General features: G+C 39.1%; 1 long non-coding RNA gene across 1 annotated transcript in view; it reads left to right on the top strand.

The window, feature by feature from the left end:
* LOC128314078 (uncharacterized) overlaps window positions 1-19,659 on the top strand; it is a 31,465-nt gene extending 11,806 nt beyond the window's left edge. The window contains exons 3-5 of the long non-coding RNA XR_008295463.1: window positions 4,132-4,183; window positions 12,014-12,073; window positions 16,239-19,659. This is a non-coding gene — a long non-coding RNA (uncharacterized LOC128314078). The remainder of the gene's footprint in view (window positions 1-4,131; window positions 4,184-12,013; window positions 12,074-16,238) is intronic.
* The last annotated feature ends 2,741 nt before the right edge of the window (window positions 19,660-22,400 follow it).

Genomic DNA, 22,400 nt, shown 5'->3' with positions numbered 1-22,400 from the left:
TTTCTAAAATCCTGGCTCTAAGACACTCTTTGGTAATCCATTAGACACACAAGGAGAAACATTACTCTTTCAGGTCACTGGGACTACATTTATTGAATTTCTGTTTTAAGGTATTAAATGCTTAGTCGGTCAACCTTTATTGAGCCCACATTGAGTATCCAGCACTATATTAGATGCTGTAGGCAGGCATAAAGGATATAATAGATGAGGTTCATGCCCCATTCTAATTTTGACATGGGAAAAATAAAGACAGAAGAGCCCTTGAAATAACAGATAAACATGTAAAAGCTAACATAGCACATTTTGTGTATGTACTAATCTATAACTGATAATGCACAGCATTCATTTAGCAAATATTTGTTGTATACATATGATGTGTAATACCTAAGGTTAGTGCTATGATGTTATAAGCTGCCCTTAAATTACTCATGATCTAGAAATAGGTGTGACAAATAGACAAGTAATTATAATATGTGCAATGTGACAAGTTAACTGGTACAAATATGAGATTGTTATAACAAAGAAAAGCATTGTTAGAATAGGTGATATTTATGTTGTGCCTTAAAATATGAGGAAGCTGTAATGGGAGAACATATACAGAAAGATTCCACACAGGAAATGCAGAAGACAAAGCATAGCCTATCTGTATTAGTCATCTAATGCTGTGTAACAAATTGTCCCTAAACTTACTTACTTAAAATTACAATAATAATTTGTTCTCTCTCATGGTGTCTGTGGGTGAGAATTTGGGATTGGCTTGGCTGGCTGGTTCTGGCTTGAGATCTATTAGGAGGTCATAGTCACATGCTGGCCAGGACTGCACTCATCTAAAGATCTGACTAGGGCTAGAGCATTGGTTTCCAAAGTGGCCATCTAATACGAGTGATAAGTTGATGCTAGCTATGGCCAGGGATCTCAATTCCTCTTCAAGGAAGCTCTTCATGGGCCGTGTTAGTGTCCTCACAGTGTGTGGCTGGCTGATGAGCAATCCAAGAGACTGAGGTAGAAGCTATGACACCTTTTAAGTCCTCAGAAGCCATTTCTGCTATATTCTGGTCACACAAGCCTACACTGATTTAATATGGGAAGGGGCTTTATAAGAGGATAAAGATCAGGAGGTGAGGACATTGGAGGTCATCTCAGAGCTTGGATACAACATCATTCAAAGTGAAGGTGATTTAAAAATGATATATGACATAATTGGTTTTGAAAATATCTGGAGACCTCTGTCAGAGGTTTCTCTGTCTACTCTCCCAACCAGAATGTGAACACCTTGAAGTAAAAATGGTGTCGTTTATCTCTGTTGTTTTCTCAGTGCCCAGAACATTCCTTGGTAAATAATAGATACTTTATACATGTTTCTTGAAGAAATGAATTAATAAATATATGAATGAATATGACCCAAGAGGTAAAAAATATCAAAACCACAGGGTGAAGTCTTGATTCAGGAGAATGTGAGAAGCTACATAAATGGGCCAAGGTCTGCATGGAATCTAGAAAAGAAGACAAGGTGGATAGAAAGAATTGTAGGTGTTGTCTAGCATAAGCCAAGGCTTCATCTGGCAGACATGATTATTTCAGTCACTCAAAAAGTCTGTGTTATGGGGTATAGGCAGACTTGCTGAGTGAAATAGTCCTCATAAGAAGCAAGGAGTTTATCAAGACAGATCTCTGAATCACATGTGAATCTCTCTGAATTAACCACCAAACAAGCCTTGCCTCTAAATGTTGTCACAGGGGTCATTGCACAGAGATGTTTACTGTAACAGATTGCTACTCTTCACCTAAAAATTCCTTTGGTGGAAATGGCAAAGAATTTGGAGTCAGTTATTTGTTGAATTGTTTGTTCTTTGCAACCACAATAGACAATGGCCAAGCCAGTAGTACTGAAGTCCTAAGGAAACCCCGTGGCTCAACAAGAAGCAAAGGGGAGCACAGGCCTTAATATAGCTGCAATGCATCAAGAAATCCTAAATCTGGAACCTGGACATTAGGCCCGAGTGATGTAGGCTGCTAGACCCCAGCAGCCCACACCCAACCCATCCCCTTTTATAAGTATAAGTATAAGGCTGTGAGCATACATATGGGATCTTCTGACCTGGTGGATTCCTCTCTCTGCATGGCCGCAAGACTCTAAATTGTCTTTCATTGCTAACAAAATTGATGAAATCTTTTCATACCAAAGGCTGACATTTGCTTTTGGCAGTATTGTTATCACTTTTTAAAAGAAGAAAGTCCAAACACAATGCTGGGAGTGCACATATTGCAAGGAGAGTGCATGCCCAAACCTGGGGACAGATTCCCCAAATTTGGGGAATGCTTCCTGAAGAACAAAGGGGCCTGGGAGCCAAATCTACTTATACCATTGTGTTCCCTTCATCTGGCACATCCTGGTGGCTGGTTCCACACTGAAATAAGGAGAAGGTAGCCCTCACAGGACCTGAGTCAGCACTTGCCCAGCCCTCAAACCTGGACCAGCCTTGGTCTGTTCTTGTTCTACCCCTGAGGACAGAACTAACTAAATTAAACCCCATCTATGTACAAACGGAACTGTAAAGTTCCCAGAAACAAAGAAGGCTATGTATCATCCTTCCCTCTGCCCCACCTTCCTTTTCATTTATTTGAAGAAAGTGGTTAAGAGTTGTTCTTGATAACTCCATTAAAACAGGAGAGGTGAAATACTTTCCTTCTATGCATGAAATGCTATTGGGAAGCTGACAGGGATGGCATGTGACAGGTGACACCCCGCTTCCCACTCATGTTTCCGTCATGAGGTATGCTAAGGAGCTATATCCTCTCTCAGATACAGCATAACTGAGCAGAGGCAAGGCCAGAGTGAACATGACTGCAGCTGTTATGCTGGGAAGAAATGGGTCCAGGTTAGAGTAAATATGCACAATAGCTAAAATGAAGATTCTAAATTTTCTTTCATTGTTAACAAAATTGATGAAATCTTTTCATACAAAAGGGCTGACATTTGCTTTTGGCAGTATTGTTATCACTTTTTAAAAGGAAAGTCCAAACACAGTGCCGGGAGTGCACATATTGCAAGCAGAGTGCATGCCCAAACCCGGGGACAAGGTCAGAACCAGCTTCCTCTGAAACTGAAGTGAACAGAATCAGCATCTATTCATGTACGCCCCCACCTGGCACCCACGCACCCTTGCTCAACTCTTCCCTGCAACCCACTCTGTGCTGGAAATAGATCGATAGACTGAGCTGTCAGACTTATGCAAGGCTTACAGGCTCCCAGACCTCTCTCAGCCTGATGTTCAGAGTGAGAGTCTACCCACGAGGTTAAGAGTTGAGATGTCACAGGGTTTCTCTGTATGTGAAGAACATCTATGGAGTTGAGATGGTAACAAAACAAAGCAGACTTGAGACTGTGACAGGTTTTGGGCTCTCCATTTCCTGAGTCACCTGTCTGGTGCCTTCCCCTTCACCCTCCTGCAAGCTCAGTTTTGCCCCCTGGTTGGGACCAGTTTTGCCCTATACAGAGTGCTGAGAAGGAACTCTGATTTAGCACGACGTCCTTCTTTGACTTTGGTGACCCACCCTTGCAGTGACAATGTTCCTGCCACTGACTCTGAGCATCCCATCCCCAGGCACGAGTCCCTGTCCTGGGTCTCCCAGAGTATCCTCTCTGGTCATTGCCAAATTATGGTCTCTTCCATAATTTGCCTGACCTGCCTTTGCTTCAGACCTTGGGCACTGTTTAATCCCTATTTCTCAATTATGTTGCCTATCAGCATTGCCCAAAAAGGGTTTGTGTGTGTGTGTGCGTGTGTGTGTGTGCGTGCGTGTTTCTCCTAGTTTTATTAAGAAATTATTGATATACATCACTGTGTAAGTTTAAGGTATACAGCATGATGGGTTGATTTATATATGTTGTAAAATAATTACCACAACAGGTGTAGTTAACATCCATTTTTTGTTTTTTTATTTGTGTCAAAATATACATAACATAAAATTTAACATTTAACCACTTCCAAGTGTACAATTCAATGGCATTAAATACATGGTTGTATTTAACCATCACCACTACCTATCTCCAGAACTTTTTCATGTTCTAAAACTAAAATTTTATACCCATTAGAAGCTAACCCTTTTTTCCTTCCCTCTCTTCCTTAGTCCTTGGAAACCACCACTGTTTCTACAAATTTGATTATTGCAGGTGCCTCACGTAAGTAGAATCATGCAATATTTGTCCTTTTATGTCTGGTATTATTTTACTTAGCATTGTGTCTTCAAGGTTCATCTGTGCTGTGGCATGTGTCACAATGTCCTTCCTCTTTGAAGCTGAATAATATTTTATTCTGTGTATATACCATATTTTGTTTATCCAGTCATCCAATGATGGACATTAAGGTTATTTCCACTTTTTGGCTATTGTGAATAATGATTCTATGAGCATGAGTACAGATATCTGTTTGAGTTCTTGCTTTCAGTTCTTTTGGGTATATACTTAGAAGTGGGGTCACTGGATCATATGGTAATTCTATGTTGTTTTGTTGCTTTAAGAAGTGGCATACTATTTTGCACCAGCAATTCACAAGGGTTCCAATTTTTCCACATCCTTGCCAACACTTGTTACTTTCTGGTTTTTGATAATAGCTATGCCAGTGGGTAGGAGGTGGTGCCTAGGGAGTTTAAAAGATTATCAGTGCCCATGGCTTAGTCCCAGAGACTCTGATTTAATTATTTGTAGGTGAGGCCTTGTCAACAATATTTTGAAAACCTTCCAGGTGATATTAACACGCAGCCAGTGTTGGTAAACTCTAATATATTCCTGGCTTATGCTATCTGACTATCCTGTATTCCTAGGCTGCCTTCCTGGTCTCACACAAAGAGGCAAAAGCCTAGAAGGACTCGCCAAGTCCACACAGCAGTAACTAACAAGTTCTATCTGACTCCAACCTGTGTTCTCTCTGCCATTCCCCAAATTTGCTCTAAAGGGCTCTTTCCATAGGGTTCCAATGCAGTCTCCTAACACAGAGCACGCTTACACCTTGGATCTGTATTGTGATGTGTGTTATTTTCCTAGGACTGATAAAACAAATCACCATACACTGGATGGCTTCAAACAATAGAAATTTAGTCTTTCACATTTCCAGAGTTGAGATATCGGAAATCAAGGCATTTGCAGGGTTGGTCCCTAACTGGAGGCTCTGAGAATCCCTTCCATGCCTCTCTCTTTGCTTCTGATGGCAGATGCCAAGCAACCCTTGGTGTTCCTTGGCTTGTAGATGCACCATTCCAATCTCTGCCTCCATCTTCACATGGCCTTTCCCCCTGTGTCTTTGTGTTTTGTCATTGTCTGTTTCTTATAAGGACACTAGTCATTCAATTTAGGGCCTACCCTGAATCTAAGATGACGTCATCTCGAGATCCTTAAATTTATTATATCTTCAAAGAACTTTTTTTTTTTTTTTTCAAATAAAATCACATTTACAAGTACCTAAGGTTAGGACTTGGACGTTCTTGGCAGGAAACACATACAACCCACTGCAGGGAGTTTTCCATTGGTCTTCCAACCTGTAATCAGTTCCATTATGAGTCAAGAGTTCAGCATTTACCAAAGCTTGATTTCTTAGAAGCAAGCCTTCAAAAGCACTTGCACTGGAATCAGAATACCAACCAGGCTGCATAAATCTTTGCCTCATCACAGGGAGGCTGTCTGACTTTCTCGCCCTGTTCTAAGGGGCTCTGGAGCAGAGTCTCGTCCCTAAGACAGTTTGAGACTCCCTTGGAGCCAGTGAGGTGGTGCCAAGACCCTAACTCAAGATGCCACAGAAATACCCAGACTAAAGCACGTACCCTGCTTTTTCTCCCATCTTAAACGGATCTGCTATAGTACTGGATGTTGAGGCTGCTCCAAGATGGAAGTATCTGCACAAAAAGCTCCAATCATTGGAAGAAAACCCACTAATAGCATTTAATGACTCTCTGGTTGAGCCCTGAGCTGACCATGCTTCCACTTCCACAGTGTCCTCTCTCCCTGTCTCCTTGTTCAAACTCATCCCATGTAGTCTTTGGTATCCACTCGGCCTCCCAATGATTTCAAGTCTTCTTGGAAAGGAAACAACAACAAAATAAACCTTCTTATGGAAAAGGCTAGGACTGCCTGCCCTGTGGAGAGATGGGAAGGCTCCGACCAGGCTATCTCCCTCCTCAGCTAATTTTACTGTCCTGTTTGGATGACAAAGGCCCATCCCTAATGGGCAGTCTCTCCAGACCCTGTATAATCTGTGGGCAGTTTAGGGGAAAGGAAATTGCATTTTGTCTCATAAATAACTCCACTGTGTGCCAGAATCAGACCAGCCCCACTTTTCCAACTGTGCAGGCATCTGGGATGTTGGGTGTAAAATCCTGAACTAAATTATTTTCAGTTTTAGAATGTTTGATAAATTATCTAAAGTGAGAGCATTTTTTTTTCTCAGCTTTACAGAGAATTGCACGTGGTCCTCACTCTCATTTTTAAAAAATATTTGGAATGATTTTATTACAAACTATGACTCCTTTAGGAGTGAATACATCTGAAAAAACCAAATGCAGTGTCCCAGTGGATTTAGCCATTTGTAAAACCATCAGAGAATCTATAGGCAGAGGTTTTAAGAAGTGAGAGAGGCAATTCACCAACTCTTCATGCATATTCTCCTGACTGCCAAGGACATTAAATTTGTTTTCACCTACTGAAACTTCAACACATTTTTATTATATAAACATAATAAGTGTTTAATGCTAACCTGCAGTCAATTTACCTATTATGGTGTAAACTTAGTCCTATGTTTTTTGCTCAAGAAAAATTTTGCCTTAGCATATCCATTGGTGATGTAATTTGTTGGTCTGTATCCTAATGTTTTTGTAAATTTACAACTTTTTATATGGAAATACTGAGCTGGTTATTTTTATATTTTAATTTCTCCTGTTAGTATGCTTAATTAATTATGTGGAAATACTGCAAGTTTAGGGACAGAATCATATTAATCTTTGCCTCCAAAGACTTAGAGGAGTTCTTGGTTCACAGTAAGCGTCCCATAGCTGTTTATTGAAATGCATATATATGTGAAGTGGGCACATGCCTTATATACAACACAGAAGCTTAATCTCCCCCAACATGTCATTTTATCCATGTTTAATAGTTCTACACGTGTTCTATGACAAGCCTTCTCAAATATTAATATATACAGAAATTAGTGTATACAACATCATATATAAAAGTTGTAGTGTGAAAGTAGCCAACTGATATATGTAAATATGTTCTATCTGATTAATAATTAAATACATGCAAACTAAAACTGAAAGATAACATCTATCAGTTTGACACAAATGTAAAAGTTTGATAACATTTTGATCATTTTGAGCTGATGGGAGCAATGCTACATATTGTTGCTGAGAAGTGAATAGGTGCATGAGTTCAGGAACGAAAACGTTCATTTCACTTAAGACAGCCATCTCAGTATTAGGAATCTAGCCTACAGAAAGAATTGCACAAGTCTGTAAACACACACATACAAAGGACTTCGTGAAAACAAATCATATGAAATGAAATCAGTGCCATCTCTTGAAGCAGGAATAAAGAAACGGATTCACACAATAGAATGTAACACAACCTTTATACAGAACAAGGTTGATATACACGGCCTAGAAAAATGACCAGGGTATTTTGTTACATGCGTTATGGACATATAGAAGAGAGAGAGAGAGAAAGAGAGAGAACAATTCTGTTTTTCATTAGGAAAAAAGTGAGTGCTTATATATGTGTAAGTGTGTGTATATAGGTATAAATAAGAAAAGTAGTGAAAGATTGGCCTAGTACAACTCCTTTCAAACTTTGTTTTATTAGAAATACTCTATTTCCCACCTTTCAATTTCAATGTTAGGGAAATAGAAATAACTCAGAGCACACAGCTAATTAGATAGAGTGATTATTAGTAAATCATATATTTTCTTATACTTTTAATATTGTTTTAGTCACTTATTCTTTAAATCATATTTAAAATCACTGAGGAGATTCAGGGTATGGAAGTTATGCAGTCATTAAGAAAGGGAAGAAAACTGAATGTTCTAGGAGGAGCTGTACAGATTACGAAGAATGTGGAGAAAATTAGGGCTGAGATGGAGGGGCTGATAATAAATTACAATTCAAAGATGCATTCACTCATTCAGTCAGGAAGCAGTTTTTAAATTCAGTATCTAGTGTTCTTAGAACTGTTCTCCTGGGGCGTAGTGATGACCAGAGCTGGAAGAGTCTGGCTGCTAAGAGCTATGGAAGAGATAGGTTCCTTTCATTCCTTCTGAGCACCTCCTACTCTTGACCTGTGCGTGCTGGTGAGAATGGGTAAGGCTGCTGCTCCTGGGAAAGTTGGTGGGGGTATCTGATGAGTGAATAAACTCATCATATGAGTTACGAAGAAAATAAAGCAGGGATAATGACAGGAGTGACTGTGGTTAACTGGATTTATATGACTATTTTTGAAAGAATGATCAGAGAGGACTTTCCAGGAAGGGACGTTTGCCCTGAGATCTGAACATTGAAAAGGTGGTAGCCTTGAGAAGATTGGAGAGAATGATATTCTTGGCAGAAAAAAACTGAAAAAAAAAAAAAAGTCCTGAAATGGTTGTGCTCAGATGTTGTGGTCAGTGTGGTCCTCCAAACTCATATATTAAGCCCCTAACTTTCAGTTACTTTCAGTAACTGTATTTGGAGATCAAGCCCATAAGGAGGAAATTAAGTCATAGGGCCCTAATACACTAAGAATAGTGTCCTTATAAGAGCTTTCTCTCCCAGCTATGTGAGAACACAGTGAGAAGGTGGTCTTCTGTAAGCCAGGAAGAGAGCCCTCACCAGAAGTGAAATTGACCAGCACCTTGATCTGGGATTTCCCAGCCTCCAGAACTATCAAAAAATAAATTTCTGTCATTTTGCTATTGCAGCCCAAGATGACTAAGACATCAGGTTTAGGGTATATTTAAGTTAGAGCTTATAAGACTTCCTGACAGATTGAAAGTGCAGAGAGGGAAAACAAGATCAAAGGTAAAATTGAGGCTTTTTGCCTGAGTGACCAAAGGAATGGAGATTCATTAAATATGATGGGAAGATGGAGTGGGTGGGGGAGTTCTTGAAGGGGAAGAGACAAAATCAGGAGTTTCATTGTACGCTCATTAATTTTAAGATCTCCACCTGCTAGACATTGTCATGGAGTCAGACATGTAAGTTGGGACCAAGTGGAGTGTCATCAGCATTTAGATTGGATTTAGAGCTCTGGAACTGGATGGGTCACCCTACCAGGATGTGTCAACAGGGAGCCTAGTGGCCATCCAACAGTTTGAGGAGGATTGAAGACAGAGAAACCAGTAAAAATAGAAGAAGCTTGTGACACAGGGAGAGCACCAGAAACCAAGAATGGTCAAGTGTTGCTAAAAGGTTGAGTGGGATGAAAGCAGAGATTGAAAGCGGGGTTTGGCAAGTAGAGATCGTAGGGCATCTGGATGACAGAGTCTCAGTAGAGTAGGGAAAGCCAAAGCCTACCTGAAGACAGTGACAATGGGAGGTGAAGTAGAAACTAGTCACATGTGGAATTGCGCTCCAATGGGAAGCAGAGGACTGAGTCTGTACATAAAAAAAGATGCAGGATCAAGGGATGATTTTTAAAAATATTTTTGTGATGGAAAATTTTAAATGTATAAAAAAGTAGATCCCATAGTAAAATAGACTTTGCATACATCAATAGCTTCAAGAATTAAGCAATCTTGTTCATCTGTACTGCTATATGCTTACCTAGTTCTGTATTATTTTTTTAATGTTTATTTATTTTTAAGAGAGAGAAATCGAACAAGTGGGAGAAGGGCATAGAGAGAGGGAGACACAGAATCTGAAGCAGGCTGCAGGCTCTGAGCTGTCAGCACAGAGCCCAATGAGGAGTTTGAACTCACCAACCAAGTGAGCCACCCAGGCCCTCCAAGTTCTGTATTATTTGAAGCAAATCCTGGATACTGTTTTATGTGTAATATTTGAGAGTATATCTCTAAGACAAGGACTCCTTGTGAAGAAATATAATCACAAGACCCATATGACACCTAAAAACAACTGACAATAATCCCTTAATATCCATAGTATTCAAAGTTCTAATTATCTCATAAATGTTGTAAGTTTGAATTAGTTTCCAAAAAGGATCTACACATTGCAATTTCTTTTGGTTTGACATTGCTATGTCTTTTTGCATGTGTGTGTGTGTGTGTGTGTGTGTGTGTGTGTGTGTGTTTGTCTTGTTTTTTGTTTTGTTTGGTTTTGCTGCGTCTTTTACATCCCTTCTAGTCTAAATATTCTCTCTCCATCTTTTGTCCCCCTTGCAATTTATTTTCAAAGAAACCAGTTTGTCTTGTAGAGTTTCCCGCAGTCTGACTATTCCTGATTGAACTTCTGTGATTTTGTTTAACATAGTTTTCTTCTTTTGTATTTCCCCCAAACTGATAGTTGGATCTAAAAGCTTGATTAGAATCAGGTTTAAATTTTTTGGCGAGATTAATTCAGACATGATGGTATGTTTATCCATCAAGGAGAACATGATGTCTGGTTGTCTCTCTTTTCAAGTTGTTAGTAGCCATTGATGCTCCTTCTCTAGTTACATTAATTCATTAGGGATTGCAAAGTGGTGACATTCTAATTCTATCCTTGCTTCTTTATTTATCAGCTGGAATACTTCCTCATCAATTTTTAGTTACTGTTATGGTTTTTAGGAAAGACAGAATAAATGTTTGATTCTTTCCCTTTAACAGTTTTCAAAAATAATAAGTAAATTCTACAGTATCTTCAAAAAATGAATGCTTTTAAAAATAATATGAACTCATGGGTTTAAATATACTCAATGTGTTTCAATACATTATAGTTAGTATCCTTATTGATACTCAAATTGCCCCCATTTGTGCGCCATAGGAGCCTCTTAGATTTGGCCTCAGAATATTTTTGACAAACCCTGATAGTTGTTTATAGATTCATTACTATCTGGTATCCTAGGCTCATCTAGTACAATTTCTATCTTATGTAGGAATCAGCTATCTCTTCAAAGAAAATAATTTTTATTTTAAGTGTGAGATATTAAAGCTTATTTGTACATTAATAGAGATAATCCAGATGAGAGGAGATAACTACAGGAGCACAATCCTCAAGTAGGTAAGGGAGGATGGGATAGGTGGAAAAGTTGGCCTTAGATTGGAATGGGGACAGTTAATTCATTGAAGTGGTACACTCACCGAGCAAAGCAAAATGTTCTAGAAATACAGGAGGCATATGAGTAACCAAAAAATATAACTGTCTATATGATTCTGTGTTAAGTTGCTGCATTTCCCACTTACAAATTCTACACTTATGGGTATAAAACTCATCTAGTTAGTTCCTCAATCAGTGATATGTTGAACACTTTTGTTTTTCTATAAATAACTTCCCCAATCAAAAAATCTCAAAATAGATGACTAGCAATACACTAAACTTTTGAGATTTTTCATGGATTGTTAAGAATTCTTTCAAACTCAAAATAAAAATACTTTCCAGATTTAAAAATTGTTCATTTTAAATGATTTTTCTTTTAATTTCCAAGCTGGGTATTCATTTACTCCTGATATATTTGAAAAAGTGAAATATATTGATCTTTTGGTTTATTTGCTTTTCACCAGCTTGAATCATGACAGTAGGAGGGTCTCAATGTATGTCACAAAGTTCCCAACTAACGAATGTCTCTGACATACCGATGACTATCCCATCTTGTCTGACTTGGCTAAAGAAGTATCCCCACCCCCTTCCTTCATACTCATCGCTGCTGATCCATCCCATTCTTCTCTTTGCAGAGGCTGTAACATCATTTCTTCCCCTCATTTCCTTCTCATGTTTGTTTCTACATTATTAATGCTTTCAAGGAATGTCCAGATATGGAAACAAAATGAACTCACTTCTCTTGCCTTCAGGCCTAATATAGATGTGCTACATGAGATCGGCACCTTCTCTTCTCCCCACCAGAGTCCCTTGTCCCTTGGATTCTTGGACCCAGTTGGATGAAGCACAATCTGGAAGAGACAGGTTGGGTATAAGACATCTTGAATCCTGAAATACACCTTTAATACCATTCAAGAAAGAGACTACAAAAAGATAACTTTAGATCAAGACTCTGAGGATAGAACTAGATAGGGAAGAAAAAGAGAAATGTAAGGAGTAGAAGAATAATGATAAGCATTGATAAATGTTATAGTTTTGAAATATTGCCTAGAATCACCCAGCAAAGACTGAGAAAGGAAACTGTTCTCCATTATCTTCTTTCTTCCTGTGACATCAAGACTCCCTGGTCGCAGGATCCTAAAATTGATCTACTGATTTTTTTTTAATTTTTTAATGTTTATTTATTTTTGAGAAAGAGAGAGTATGAGAGGGGGAGGGACAGAGAGAGAGAGGGAGACACAGAATCTGAAGCAGGCTCCAGGCTCTGAGCTGTCAGCATAGAGCGCTATGAGGGGCTTGAAACCACAGATCATGAGATCATGACCTGAGCCGAAGTCTGACACTTAATCAACTGAGCCACACAAGCGCCCCAAAATTGATCTACTTATTAATGGTACTAATGTGCTACAGGTCACCAGCATTAGTTAAAAAGTATCATTTTGGGGAACTTGACTAAAATTATTTGGATGGAAAAATCTTCTTCCAATTTCTCAGTAATCAGTTTTCAAACTATCTTTGGAGCCCAACGTAATCATAAATTGCAAATACATACATGAACTGTTTATGCAAAGTTGAATTTTCAAAGTACAAATTAGAATCTAATCACTCAGCTTGCAGAAGTATTCACCCTAGGATTCTTTTACAACAGGAACTTCTTTAGTGTTTGTTTCCAGACCATTAACTACTTGATAGAGAATCTATGGGTGGGTTAAGCAGCCTAATATATAAAAGTTGGAAATTGTTAGGCAAAGATAGATGGAAAAAAGTGAATCTTAAGTGTTATAGGGAGATAGGAAAATAGAATTAATTTATTGATTTATACATCTTACAAATAAATCTATTTGTGAACATGAGGTAGAGCCTTAATTGCTGTTTACCAGGCACATAATGTAATTTTGTTGGGGTTTGTTCCCAGGAGTGAGCAAATATTTTCTTCTTACAACATGAAATACTTACCAACATTTGCTTATTCCATTGTACAGATTTATCTGCATATTATATTACACATTTAACTGAAATGTTTACATATCTACATGCCACTTGTGAGAGGAAGTACAGTGTCACTGCCACATATATCCCAGAGAATTATTAAAATTTAATGAGCATCCGTTAGTAATAAATCCTAGAGTGGTAATTTAAAACAAGATGGTGAAGTAAGGCAGTTATCTAGGTAATTTGGGGAAACACAGAGTTGTGTTGGTTGGCCCTTCTAGATTTTTAAAAATATTCTTCTGGCATTTAATTTAATATTTATACCACTGAGTGACTTGAGTGGGGTAGAATTTTAGCAACCTGTCCACAGAAAGCCTTTGTTCTAAGCTGGCAATTGAATCACACGTATTGACGGAAACCTCTCTTATTTTACTTGACTCTCCAGCTAAAGTTTGAAAGTCAATAAACACCTCATAATGCTAATTCAATTCAAGTCAACAATAGTGAGTTCCAATCAACTGAGCTAGATGCTAGGGTTACTGAGTGTGTAGTCTCATGGAGTTTATGATCTAGTAAAGAACACTAAAATAATAACACATTTTCACTTAAGATATGACATGCTCTAAAAGCAATGTCTAAACAAAATTCCTTGGGTATAAAGCAAGCAGACTGATTGGTTTTGAAAAGTCTTTGTGGAAAGTGCATCTTTTAAGGCTGGCCTTCAAGGAGAAGGAAGTTTTCAATAGGTCAAGATGGTGGAAGGTACTTTTCTGAAAGAAGAGTACAGAGGCAGGAAAACACAAGTCATCTTTAGAGAACTGTGAAATATCCTGTGGGGCTAAAACTTAGGCTGTGGGCATTTGCTGTGGTATTTGGAAATACAGTTCAGGACCAGAATTACAGGTTCCGATAAACTAAGACCAGAAGACTGCTTTTCTAATTGGCAATAGGCAGCTGGGGAAAGTTTTTGAGCATAGATGATTCTGCTTAGTGAAAGTGAGTTTGCAGGATTGAAAGGGGTAGGAGCTGGAGTGTTGGAGATCAAATAGAAAACTTGGCACTTACCTAATGGGGAATTAGTGTAGGAGCAACAGGAATGGAAAGAGGGGGTGGTTTCTAGGTTTTACTGGGGCAGAGTTGTGATAATCTAGTGACAGACTGGGTAGCATGGGAGTGGGAGTGATGCAGGAGCCCCTATGTTTATGGAGAGGAAGAGAAAGAGAAAAATAGGAAGAAGGCATAAGTTAGGAGAAAGGCTACCCAGGACTTCCAAAACCAAATAATGAGAGGATTACAAGAAGGGGGTCACTAAAAACAAATGATTTAGAGAAATATAGAAAAATGAGGACAAAAAGAAATACATAGATTTAACAAAGAGAAGGTTGCTATTCATTCTTTATAATGTGATGAGATCAGAAGCTAGATTGCAGTGGGTTGAGGAGTAAATGGAAAATGTTACCTTGGAGAAAACAAGAGTAGAGGATTATTTTTGAGAAGTGGTGGTGAAGTGTAAATGAGAGAGGACTGTAATTCTTTGAAGAATAATAAGGTTGGAAGAAGGTTTTATTAGGACAAGGAAAACTGATTCCAAAGAGACAACAAAGATGTGAGGTGGTAGTCTGTTACATTGATGACCCCCAGGGAACTGTGTCTCCCAATATTCATGTCCTTGTGTCTCCTTGAATCTGGGATGGCCAAGTGAACAACAGAATGTGATGTTCTTGGAAAGGCTTCCAAGTTAAGGCATTAAGAAGAGCCAACAGTGTCTGCTTTTGTACTCTGGAGAAGCCAGACACCATACAAGAGCTCTGAACCTGACACCATCCTGCTGTGGGGGAAACCCAAGCTATCCACATGGAAATGCCCCATGGAGTGAGAGACAGATGTCCAGCCAGCTAGTTCCCAGAAGCTTTAGGCATCCCAGCTGTGGCACCAGACACGAACGAAGAAACCAGGGTGGGCTGGAAGATGTTACTTGGACCACTGAAGAGACCTGCTCTGCCCAAATTGCAGACTTGTGAGTGAATAAATGATTGCTGTTGTAAGCTGCTGAAGTTTTTGAAGGCTTGTTATGCAGCAACGGGTGCCTGGAACAGGTGATTAAAAAAGAAAGAAGCAATGTTAGGAAGGTTGGATGGATAGAATAAGTCTCCAAAGAAGATGAGGGGAGATAGAATCAAGTGGAAAAACTGGTCTTGGAAGTGAGGATGCTGCCTTTTTTGAGGTAGATGGGATTGAGAGAAATAGGGATAAAAATTAAAGTTAGTGATGAATGGGAAGGAAAGTAGACCAATTCAAGCTGGACAGTGAAGCACTGTGTTGAGAATGAGGATTGCATAAAGGAGCTGAAAGCTAAAGAGGGAGGAGAAATATGCTCAATTATACATGAAATAGGGGTTCATCCAGGAGGAGTAAGTAAAGGGCAGAGTGGCTGTAAGAACCCTGGTAAGTGTTGTGGCCATGAATTTGTAATGAAGCCAATAGCTCTATGAGTTTTTTGCACCCACCCTTACTGAGATTGGCTTCCTTCAGGGATCAAAACTTACTGTGTAGATGGGTAAACAGTCATTCTATTTGGTTTAGGAGATTCGGACTCTAAGTATATAAACAAATGGGAAAAAATGTAACCCAACTTGAGTCTTCAAGTGTTTCGAAGTCTTTCTGAGAACTTTCCCACTTTTATAAAGGAATTCATGGACCTGCTGCTTGTCTATTTGTAATACTGGAAATGATTTCCATTAGCAATTGCTGAATCATATACCTGAGATTACAGACAATGCTATTTATACTAAAGAAATTGAGTGCACATCTATTTTAGCTTCCTGTCCTATTTTCATACTTCCATCCATTTGGATATTTGTCCCATATGTTGTCCTCAGCACTCTGTCTTAAACTGCTGTCTAGTTACAGCTCAAAAAAGCTGTTCCAAATGGGACTTTATTTCAGTAGGGGGCTGTACTTCCTTTCAATCTATTACTTAACTGACAGATACTGTGAAGGTTAATTAGTCAATTTTTAAAAGCTCTCTGTGATGGCAAAAAGAAAAAGTTGGTTTTGTACCCTTGAATGGTATACAATGACTTGACTCTTTTCATAGGTTCTTATATGAAAGATAAACTACTGGAGGGGTTTGGAATATGAATACTTGTGGAAAGCCAAAGCTGAATGATCCAATGACTTTGCGATGCTAAAGGGAGTTTATGACAAACCCATGTTACAACTGAATAAAATCCAGTTGCTTCCACTGGCCCCTCACCTTGTCTTGACTTCTAGGGGCTCCCTGTTCCCTGACCTCTCACTTCTCTGAGCCTCAAATTCATGGTTAGTTTGGTAGTTGGCTTTGAACTCCTGATCCTACTTATTTTTGTGCCAGGATCTATCTGTGTTGCTTCTCTCAGTTCTGGCTGCTCAGTCTAACTCACTGCAATCCCACTGCAATCAACATGGCTGGTGTTTCACACTTTGACATACTTCCCACGAGGATGTGGCCCTACAATAAGGAAAGAATTTGCCCCAACACCCATTGACCCATACCATGCAATGCCTATTGTTGTGGCTGAATACAGAGGTTACCCAATGACATTCAGGTAATTCTAGCAGCTACTATTTAGGTTGATTCACCAGAAAGTTCCAACAGGCCCTTTAAAACATGATAAGATGGCATGGACTGTTCCAGTTACATAATGTTCCAGTTACATTGGGTGGGAAGATCTAAGTTAGAATTAATTACTGGTTCTTTCAGTCATTAGCTGGGAACCAATTTAAGACAGCTTTATGCTCATACCTATGTGCTGGAAGTTACATATTAAGACAAGCCTTGACTATCAAGTTAAATAAATATCAGGCTGAAGGAAATTAAGGGTATATATCATGGTATGTACCATGGACAAGTAAACTAAGTATTTTGACTGAAATAAAAACATACTTTTGCTATCCCAGTCAAACTACATGCTAAATAGACTGAGAAGAAGAAAATAGCATCGTACAAATCTATGGCTTGGAAACTGGATTGGCATCAACACAACTAAGGAAATCCAAGCCAGATTCGAGATGTGCTGAAAACCAAATTTCCTAAAGGCCTGGGAGACTTTGGCATGTAGTACTGAGCTGTTAAATTCTAGAGCGATTTCATTTGTGCCAGCTACTTACCATCACCAGCATCAAACTTGCATAACTACACTACTGTTTTACTCCTGAAAATGAACTTTTGTTGGCCTGAATATGTGCAGAGGGTAAATGGCAAGAAGAGATCTGATCCGCTATGTGGAAAGCTAAAGGGAAACATTCGTAGGAGAAGCCTCCAGCATAAAGAACTCCTCAAAGACATTCAGCAGAACGATTTCCGTGTACAAGATAGCCATTACCTGGCCTGAAACAACAGACTTAGCAGACTCACTTCATATGAGGCCCTCTGAAACAACAGTGAGGAACAAAGATCTCCCAAAGATCATAAAGTGAAGAGTGATGATCACAGGCAGCAACATGGGGACAGATAATTGCTGCTCTCTGGTATAAAAAACACAACTTTCAATACAATGTTTGCAGTGGATGCTGTTGTGAACCACCCAGATGCCCCTTTCAAGGCTGAGGTGTTCTTTCTCTCAGCTGCCTGGTACTGGGGCTGCTGTCTGCTCACAGCCCAGGAGCTGCTGAAGAGAGCTGCCTTTCCCAAGATCATGCCCCTTCCTGGGACAGCCCACATCCTGGGGCTGTTGATCAGGGGATACAAAGTCCTGTCTCCCTTGTCTCTAAGAAACCCTGAGGGGCCATCCCAAGTAGATAGGTCCCCTGTAGGTGTGTGGGTGGCCTCTATTATATCTGCCTCAGTTTCCCTCTCACTCTGCCCTTTTATCCTGCTCCTCTCCTGCTCCAACAAGTATTGTTCCTGAACAGTCCCCTCAGTAAACCTTTTGCAGGCAAATCTCCATCTCAATCCCTTTCCCCAGGGAACCAACCTAAGACATACCCATCTGATCCTAACACCACATGGTGGAACAAACATGATCAACACATGCTTGTTCCCGCCTTCCTTTCTCCTACTCCTCTAAAGAGGAGTCAGGCTTTGCCTATTCCCTATCTTGGCCTCCGGCCTCCTCCAAGTAGCATCCTGCTTGGCAGAGTCTTGACAGAAGGATAAAGGTGGTGGGGGCAAGGGTTAGAGTGCTGGCAAAGAGGTGCAGGAGAAGCTGTGGCAAATAAAGAAACTGGGGTTGAATGGGGATTTTAAGAAATACCGTTATGCTCAACCCAACCCTTTGACGGCATTCAAGCAAAAGAAGCACAGAGCTTGGATTGTTGGGAAGTTAATTTTTGTGACTGGACTGCCATTCCACTCTGGGCTTGGGTGACAGTGGTCACAATTTTTAAGCTTTTCCTGTGAATATAGGCAATCTCATCTTTAGATGTTAGTGGCGATGCCAGCAGAACTGTGTTTCAGGAGTGCTTTAAGATGGGGAATAGTTTTACTATGTCTAATCCACACTCTTTGAACGCTATGAATTTAAGTCCACAAAAATAGAATTATAGGTTTCAGGGCTTTAAACAAAAATGTTTGTAACAATAGAAAAATAATTAAACTATTGTTTCAGCCTTTATTACGAGAGACATATGAACAACTAACTATTAACACATTCTTCCAAAACATCTACACGTGTCAGTCATGTGCATGTGGGAGCTAAGGACAAAGGGCAGCACACCCTAATGGTATAACTGTCTGTCAGAATTTTATGTGCAGAAGACAGTCTGTGACAGGCCTTTTAGATTCTCTAAGTTACGATTTTTGTTCTAATGCCCAATACCGCTGGCACATAAGTGGCATCGCTGAAGAGTCTGGCCAGGCTGGAGTACACGCAAGAGCACCTGTGGAGATGACAAGAAGGGGTCCCTCTCATGTTAGGCCTTCTCAGCCCGGGACTACGTCCTAACTAGACTCTCTTGAAGTGGGTTTGAGTTGCTTGTGAATCACGGCATCCTGAGTTACAGGATGGATTTTCTATTTTCTTTCTTTTTTCTATTGAGAATTGCCAGCAGTTTTTCTTAAGGGTAGAAAATTTCCAAGAACAAGCCTTAAGAATACAAACAAGTATTTTAATGATGCATTTAGGACAAGTTTTCCAAACACAATATTTTCTTTGGGGTATAGTTCCAATAGCTGGTAGTGATCATGAGATGTTAGCAATCTAGGAATCAGAGGCATTATGTTCCAAATCTACCAAGATGCTCCAACCTGTCATCCTTAGTCATGTACTTTCAAGGCCTAAGAGACAAGCTTTACTCTTGAGGATCTCTGTTCTTGAGTTCAGTTGTTAAATCCAGGGATAAAAGACTAATTGGGGAAATCCAAAACAAGAAGATTAAGCATCCTTCAGAGGAAAGGCTAGGGTGTGGTGGGTTGCCCTTGTCCCTTCTGTGTCCAGCCCAACACAGAGAGCTGTTGGGCTGTCCTGAAGCCAGTGCCATTTCTGTCCTGTGCCAGTGCTCCTGGCAACCTTTGAAGGTGATCATCAGCAATCAATACCTATGAGCTTTGACTTTGTTTAATTTTATAATTTATTTTGTAATCTACATTAAAAAAATTAGGTCAGAACTATTGGCACATCTTTTTTTTATAATGTTATCTGATACATGATATATGTTTATGTCCCAGAACAGAAATATATAGACATTTAGTACTTTGAATCTTACCTTCAAAAGAAAAACACTTTATACTGAAGTACAACATATATGATGAAAAAAAAAAGACGTCTTAGTGGTGTGTAGCTCAATGAATTTTCATAAACAAAACACATCCAAATCAAGAAACAGAACATGACCAGCAGCCAGTAAGTAGTTCTCCCTGTGCTCCCTTCTAGTCCCTGACCCCTCCAAGGGTATTCACTGTCTTGACTTTTTACTATTTGCTTGGTTTTGTCTGTTTTTTGTTTTTTGTTTTTTGTATTGCATGTACTTGGATATAGAAAATATAGACAGTCCCTGACTTAGGATGATTCAACCTCAGGTTTTTCATTTTTACGATGGTATATAAGGGATACATATTCAGTAGAACCCATACTCCCAATTGTGAATTTCCATCTTTTCCCTGGCTGGCAATATGTAGTGCGATACTCTCCCATGATGCTGGGCAGTGACAGCCACAGCTCCCAATCAGCCATGTGATCGTAAGAGTAGATGACAGACACACAACTATTCTGGTTTTCGCTTTCAGCACAGTATTTGGTAGATTACATGAGATAGTCAGCACTTTATCCTAAAGGAGGCTTTGTGTTAGAGAACTTTTTCCTACTGTAATGGAAGTGTTCTGAATGAGTAGATTGGGTATATTAAATGCAACTTTGATTTATGGTATTTTCAATTCATAAGTCAAGGAAGGTCTATATGTACTTTATCTGACTTCTTTCAATTGCTATTATGTTGGTAAGAGTCATCCTTATTGTTGCAAGTAGTTGTATATCGTTTATTTTTTATTGCATAGGAGTCCACTGTATGAATAGATCACAGTTTATTTATACCTTCTTCTACACTTATTTATAATTTCTTCTTCTAGAAACATTGCCCTTATGACCAGATGCAAAACCTAACTTCGAACGTTTTGTCTGAATCTCTGAGGTCAAACAATGCCATCTGGAGGAAGAGGCTACCCTTTCCCACACTTTTAATTTCTTCAGTGTCAGAAAGCCATTCTGGTTCACTTTGATAGCTCAGAGCTGCACTGTTAATCCAGGATAGCTCCTAGCCAGATATGACTACTGAGCATCTGAAATGTGACTAGCATGAGTTAAGATGTGCTGCATGTATAAAATACATATTGGATTTCAAAGACTTGGCATGAAAAAAAAATCATATAAAACAATAGATTCAATTCAATTCAACAATTTATATTGATTACTTATTAAAATAATTCTAATTTAGGCTGAATGAAATATATTATTAGAATTAATGTCACCAGTTTTTTTTTCTAGAACATTTAAAACTGCACAGGTGACTTTCATTGTGTTTTTATAGGATAGTGCTCACCAAGATCACTATCTCATTTATTCTTCTGCTGTAAGTCAGAATGTTAGACCAGATCATCTCCCAAGTTTTTGTTGTTGTTGTTCAAAAGTTTTTCTGAAGGTCCTGGTTTCATTAAAACCAGTACATGGATGCCCAGATCCCAGAAGCATACAATTGCTCCTTCGGCAGTTTGAGGTCGGTCCAGGTGAGAATCAGTGCGTACCTGCCTCAGGACGTGAGCACTGCACGTGTCCTTCAGGTACGCAACAGGCTTGGGGAATACATTAAGCCCTGATACCACTTTAATTAAAAATGTGACAAGAGATGTTGATTATGAAAGTCTAGGAGACTTCACATTTCCAGGCTTCGTAGAGAAACCACTTTTCGCTTCACTTAACACTGTTTATAGCTGCTGTTGGTTTATATGGAAAATGTGGCAGCACAAGTTCTAACGATTTACATAGGGCAATATAATTTATATGAAGTCATTTTGGAGGCCAGATGAATAATAAAGTGTCAATTAATTTTAAGTTTTTGACTATGTGTTTAGGTTTTATCATCCCCAGGCCACATTTTAGATCAATTCCAAACATTCATATTAAGGGGGACCCACAAGTCTCAGAGTCATAAAGAAATGAAGAAGAGCCTAGGGAAATAGGAATATGTTATGTAGGAAATTTTTTTCCAAAATGGAGACAAGGTTCCAAACAACTATACTAAGTACCATATTATACTTATATGTGAAGTTTTATTCTGATTTGCTGCTTTGAACCTGAAAGAATTCAGGACTGTTACACATTTCATCGGGCAGATAGATTTTTAAATTTCTCAGCAAATTTGAGTTTTCGTATCTTCTTACCCATGTCCTCCTCTTTTTCTCCAGTGCTTTACTCATTGTTGGCAAATACGCTTTCTTTAAAGGAAGTCATAACAGTTGTAAATTATTGAAAACCTCTGGAAATATGGCCTCTCGGTTGTGCATTATATTATATTCCTAATCCCCAGTTGTCCTAATCCCTTAATTAAAACAGGAGCAATTTAAATCATTGCAGTGATGTTTTTGTGATTCTATATTTTAATTGAATTTAAATGATGAATATTTGATGCTGTGTATTTGTCAGACAAATAGGAATAAGCACCCTGATTCCCCCTAAGACAGTTAACTACGATTGAAAGTTAGGGAAGCCTTGATTAAATGAATTAGGAAATTAGACACAACTTGTAAATGTGTCCAAGGGGCAAATTCAAGGACTTCATTCTAAATGCC

The sequence above is a fragment of the Acinonyx jubatus genome, chromosome C1, assembly GCF_027475565.1.
Source record: "Acinonyx jubatus isolate Ajub_Pintada_27869175 chromosome C1, VMU_Ajub_asm_v1.0, whole genome shotgun sequence".
Classification (NCBI taxonomy): Eukaryota; Metazoa; Chordata; class Mammalia; order Carnivora; family Felidae; genus Acinonyx; species Acinonyx jubatus.
Note: the sequence above shows the minus strand (reverse complement) of the source record. Positions and strands in the feature narration are given on the sequence as shown.